General features: G+C 41.2%; 1 protein-coding gene across 2 annotated transcripts in view; it reads right to left on the reverse strand.

The window, feature by feature from the left end:
• Nucleotides 1-1,740, reverse strand: part of fut8b (fucosyltransferase 8b (alpha (1,6) fucosyltransferase)) — a 113,989-nt gene extending 112,249 nt beyond the window's left edge. The window contains exon 1 of one of the 2 annotated variants that reach the window (XM_051960736.1): nt 1,482-1,740. The gene's annotated coding sequence lies outside the window, so the exon portion shown is untranslated. Of the gene's footprint in view, nt 1-1,301; nt 1,428-1,481 lie in introns of those variants that run through there. The other variant, XM_051960737.1, reaches the window with a different exon arrangement.
• Between the last annotated feature and the right edge of the window lie 4,260 nt (nt 1,741-6,000).

Raw genomic sequence — 6,000 nt, forward strand, 5'->3', positions numbered from 1 at the left:
GAAAGAAATATCATGAATGGACTTATTGCACAGGTGACAACCTATCATGGTACCATGCTTGAATTCACTGAGCTCCTGACAGTGAACCATTCTTTCACAAATGTTTGTAGAAGCAGTCTGCATGTCTTGGTGCTTGATTTTATACAACTGTAGCCATGGAAGAGATTTGATCACCCAAATTCAATTATTTGGAGGAGAGTCCCAACATTTTTGCCAATAGCGTGTATATAACAAATGGATTTCATGAGAAAGCAACAACATAGTGCACTCACTTTCCATTGAATCTGTCATGTCTTTATGATATGAGAGATTCAATGGAAAATAAGTAAGTTTCACAGTTTGCGGTTAACTGACAAGCTTCTGTTTAGTGATAACAATGCTGTGGGTTTGCATGTGAGCTGTACTTATGTCACCAGCTGCCTTCACATCACTGCCAATGCGTACGTCCTCTAATGGAAGCATATTCTGGGAATTGAACCTCTGACCTTAACGGCACAGTCTATCAGTTGAGCTACCGTCTATCTGTACTGTTATAGAACCACACGCTTTGGGGATGAAGGCGAGGTTCGTAAAGCCTTTGTATGTGTGTGTGTGTGTGTGTGTGTGTGTGTGTGTGTGTGTCTAGTGGAAACAGAAATCTCCCTCCCAGCTCCCTCTAACCGTACTGATGTGATGAAGATGAAGCCGTTTTATTCCATAATCTCATATCAGAGGCCTTATTACACACCAACCACACCTCCAGATACTGAAAACAAACTCACGCCTGTCTGTGGTGCTTATTACAAAGCTATTCCTAATACTAGCAGCAGTGCACTGAGGCTGAAAAGGAGGCAGCTGTTTCTCCTGGCCGCCACACACACACACACACACACACACACACACTAAACACAATGAGGAATAAGACACTGGATTATATTGACACTTATCAAACCCCTCAATGTCGCGAGTCTATATTTTCAGTGCGAGGGTGGAGGTGGAGTCCATTACATCCCCATTTAACGGTACACACTCATAATATATGGCCACGACAAACCGAAAACAAACGCACATCGACATACAGCTAGCATATAGGCTACACGCTTCTAGCCCTGTTACTGCCCTCAGTGCCCAAGCAAACTGCTTCAGTACCCGGTCATTCGCTGTCCCCGGCCCGGCAATTATGCTGTCTTAAAAAGGTTTCATGCCAATAACCCTGCTCGCTGCGCGGATATCAATTTGGTTTGAACATGCACACTTGCTTCCTCTTAACGTGAATAAGCAACAAAGGAGGGCGTGCGGCCGCTAGTCACACTGTAACGTACCTCAGTATGACGGGAACATCCATGCGAAGAAAAAATTGCTACATACTGTGACCGCTATTTGGTCGCCGTGAGCCCATCAGCGACGCAGTCAACAGGCCGGAATATAGCAGAGAATCTGCGGGCTGAGCACTGCTCCCCACTTCTAGTTTCCGCCATGCAGGAAGGGTTCTTATCACCTACCTTGACGTGATATAGCGGCTTCCAGAGGCATCCGTGCAGGGTTGCGGAGGCTGGTTCTGCCGCAGCGGTAGCTGAGGTGTGAGGCTCCACAAAACGGCGTACAAAGGCTGCAGCGGAAGCAGGAACTGAGGAGATCCTGGAGCTGTAAGTGTGAATCCGGCCGTCCGAGCGGCTCTGTGGGGATCAGTCTATGGTGGGATCTGCTGAACGTCAACACCCAGCACTACGGAGAAACTTCACATCCCCCACAACGCTTCAACGTAATGGGTTATATGAGCTTAGAAACACACTCACCTCAAATGTGACGTACGTAGTATCATTAAAGTACGAGTTAGTGAGATACACTTGATTGTAGCAGGTTGCAAATAATATAATAACAATAATTAATAATAATAACTAAAATATATATATTATTATTATTATTATTATTATCAGTGCAATATAACTTAAAACTGAGAACTTCCTTGCTGTGAAATTTATAAATAATTATTTTTTTAATACCAAATTATTATTATCACAATGCTACAGACAACAGCAGATGGCTGGGGTCTGAATTTAAATTAAAAATTGAATGTCTGAGAACTAAAAACATAGTTTGGGATTTTTTTTTTTTAAATTCAAAGTATTGTGAGGTACAGTTCGCTAATTAGTAGTGGTTAGCACTTTCGCCTTGCAGCAAGAAGATCCCTGGTTCAAATCCCGACCTGGGCCTGGGATCTTTCTGCATGGAGCTTGCATGTTCCCTGTGCATGCGTGGATTTTTTCCGGGCACTCCGGCTTCCTCCCACAGTCCGAAAATATGCTGAGGTTAATTGGTTACTCTAAATTGCCTGTGGTGTGAGTGTGATTGTTTGTCTGTATATGTAGCACTGCAACAGACTGGCGACCTGTCCAGGGTGTCCCCTGCCTTCGTCCGAGTCAGCTGGGATAGACTCCAGCACCCCCCCGCGACCCTAATGAGGATAAAGCGGTGTATAAAGAATGGATGGATGGATTTCGCTAATTAGATCAGATACTACATAGCCTAGTGGAAATAAACTTGAGTTTAGAGCTGAAACAAACCACCTTTCAGTGAAAAGTGCCCTTCATAATTTTTTCTCCATTTTTCAGTGATATGTTTGAAGCAGCAGTTGACAATCCAAAGATGTGGAGTGCTCTGTCATACATGACAGTGTGGAGCATCCTTATATTTGCAAATTAGAATAGAATAGAATAGATCTTTATTGTCACTGTCACAGAAAACAATGAAAATCGGTTTAGTACTTTCCGAATAGGAGTAATAAAAATAAACTATATAAAACCCTAAAAATATATAGATTAAAATATGCATAATATATATATACCCAAATATATGTATTGTTGCTTTGAATTTGTTTTCAAATTTATGCTTCACTTGATTTTATTTTGTTGTTTTCTCCTCTTAATAGCGTCAAAGAAAAAAAATTAGTCTATGTCACAGCTGACTATGGAACTTGTGCGGTGGTTAAACATCGGATCTTGTATTTTGAAGGCTTGGCAGTGTAATGGCCTGACCGCGTGCAGCTTTGCTAACTTGACTCTGCTGATGCGGACTGTCTATGGATGCAGATACAGTCTGTGCAGACCCTGATGAAAGTCAGAGGGAGTGGAAGCTGCCCTGCGCCCACTAGTGTTAGATTGTTGTACTGCAGTTGTGCTCAGAGTGACATTTTATACAATACAATTCAATATACTTTATTGTCCCACTTGGGGAAATTTGTCTTGGACTCAGCAACTGTGCCATAAATGCCTCGACAGCCACAATGACAACAAACAATGCCATCTCAACAACAGTTACATAACAGTATTGCACATATCCCATGACATTACACATAATGCATACATACACCAAAGGAAAAAAAAAGTCACTATCATGAATTAGATGGAGGTTGGAACAAATTAATTCTTAAAACGATTGAGTTTGCAATTGAGGGCTCTACATTGTCTGCCTGAGTGTAGGAGCTTGTATTTTCTAAGTAAAAGAGCTCAATCACTATCCTCCGGCCAGTTTGTCCACAAATAGTTTTCTTTCTCAGGGTATGGTGGCAATGTCTTTGGTTGTGTGAAAGAAAACACAACATTGAGACATCAAGTAATACCAAATATAATGGAATGTAAGTCAGTGAGGATCTGGCATTCTGTACTGCCTTAAGATATTTACTGTGGTGAACAAAAGTTTACATACACTTGTAAACACACGTACATCATAGCAGTCTTGAGTTTCCTGTGACTCCTTTAACTCTGAATTTTCTATTTAGTCTTTTTTTTTGTTTGTTTGTGTGGGTTTTTTTTTTTTTTTTTAGCACTGTTAATGTGAAGGGCTACACAGTGGATTGGTGGTCAGCACTTTCACCTTGCTGCTGACATATCCCCGGTTCACATCCCGGCCTTCCTGGGATCTATCTTTCTGCATAGGTTTGCATGTTGCATATTTAAAATAAAATGCATATATGCTATTTATTTACATCTACTTAATCATATTCTTCTCTTATCATATATCACACATGAGTTTATTAATATGGGCCCTCAGTGTCTAAAAGCTAATTCATAGTTTCCTCACAGCCGATGCAGACATTAATAATAGTGGGGACTCAGAATTCTGTTCATACTACAATAGGTAGGCATCATTCTGCTTTTTGATTTTTAATTTTGAGTATTAAGTGCGTGGCACAGTTGTGTCACTGTGACAATCAGGAAGAAAACGCAAAACTATCACCTGCTGCTGAGAGACAAATGGTCAGGATGGTCAAGTGTCAACCAAGAATTGTTTTTTTTTTTTTTTTTTTTTAAAAAAAAGCAGAACTGCAATGAATTAGAAGTTGCAGGAACACAGGTGTCGGTGTCCACAGTCATGTCTGCTTTACATCGCCATGGACTGAGAAGCCACCATGAAAGAAAGAAGATCTTCCCTTAGAAATGGCACCTTCAGGTTCAACTGAAGATTGCTCTAAGAAAACTGCAACTAAAAAGAAGCCTTCTGAAGGAACTTTCTGTGATCAAATGAAACACAAATTGAGTTCTTTGGCCGCAATGACTAAAAATATGTTTGGAGGACAGAAGGCAAAGCCTTTAACCCCCAGAGCACCAAACTTACTGTCAAGCATGGTGGTGGTACTGTTATGCTCTGGGGCTGCCAGTGGAACTGGTATTTTACATAAAATAAATTGACTAAAGAAGAAGGAGAATCACCTCCACTTTCTTCAAAGCCTAAAATCATCAGCCATAAAGTCGGGGTCTTGGATGCAGTTGGATGTTCCAAGAAAACAATGACCCCAAGACACACACTATAAATGTTAAACAAATGCCTGAATTAGGCCAGAATTAAGAGGTTAGACTGATCAAGAACTTGATGACTGTGATGAAGAAACAAGTCTGTTTCAAAAAGTCAACAAATTTAGTTGAACTGCACCAATTTTGTCAAGAGAATACAAAGATACAATTGGAAGCTTGCCAGAAGCATTTGGACAGCTACTAAAACACCTAGTGGAAGCAAAAATGGCAAAAAGACATTAAATTAGACATTAACATTTTCGTGTGTATAGTTTTCTCATATTTACAGAAGACCTTTGATTAATCTATTTTTTAAAATACATGATCATATTGTTGTGACAAAGATACATGGGTTTCTGGAGAAGAAGGTGCAGGGTTGTAACTTATTGTCCATTGGAGAGCATTGCAAGACTGCTTCCACTCCTGTGTCAGAAGCACCCACTTCGACAATAAATTGTCGGCTTGAATCCAGCTGGACTAGGATCAGAGCAGAGAAGAAACGGCACTGGAGGTTCTGTAAGGAATGCGGGGCTTCTGGGGTCCTGCAGGGCTTGGAGGTGGACGTCAGGGCAGTCAGAGGGGCAGCAACCTTGCTGTAATTGCAAATAAATCTCCCATAAAAGTTGGTGAATCCTAATAACCACTTGTTCTGTTCTCTGTTTTTCAGTTGAGACCAGTGCTGTACAGTCAACAGTTTAGCTGGGTCCATCTGCACCTCTTTTCTAGATATGATGTATTCCAGAAAAGACACGATGGATGCATGGAATTCACACGTCTCTGCAGTTTTTCAGGAGCCATTCCAGGACTTGCTGCACATGTTGGGTATGTTCTTGAAGATTGCAGGAGTAGATCAGAATGTCAACAAGGTACACAAACACGAACTGGTTGATCATATTGCAGAGAACGTTGTTAATGAGATTTTGAAACACATCGGGGGCAGTGGTAAGGCCAAAGGGCATGACAAGATGCTGGTCAGACACTCAGGTGCAGACAACAAGGACACAGCAGACCAGCGAATACATCAATCCATCCATTATCTATATATTGTTTATAGGATTAAACAAAGTCACAGGGGCCTCGAACCTATCCCAGCTGACTTAGGTTGAAGGTAGGAGACACCTTGGACAGGTCACCAGTCTATCACAGAGATACACATAGAGACAAACAAGCACACTCACATTCACACCTAGAGACAATTTAGAATCACCAATTGACCTCAGCATGTTTTTGT

Source organism: Acanthochromis polyacanthus, chromosome 16 (assembly GCF_021347895.1).
Source record: "Acanthochromis polyacanthus isolate Apoly-LR-REF ecotype Palm Island chromosome 16, KAUST_Apoly_ChrSc, whole genome shotgun sequence".
Lineage (NCBI taxonomy): Eukaryota > Metazoa > Chordata > Actinopteri > Pomacentridae > Acanthochromis > Acanthochromis polyacanthus.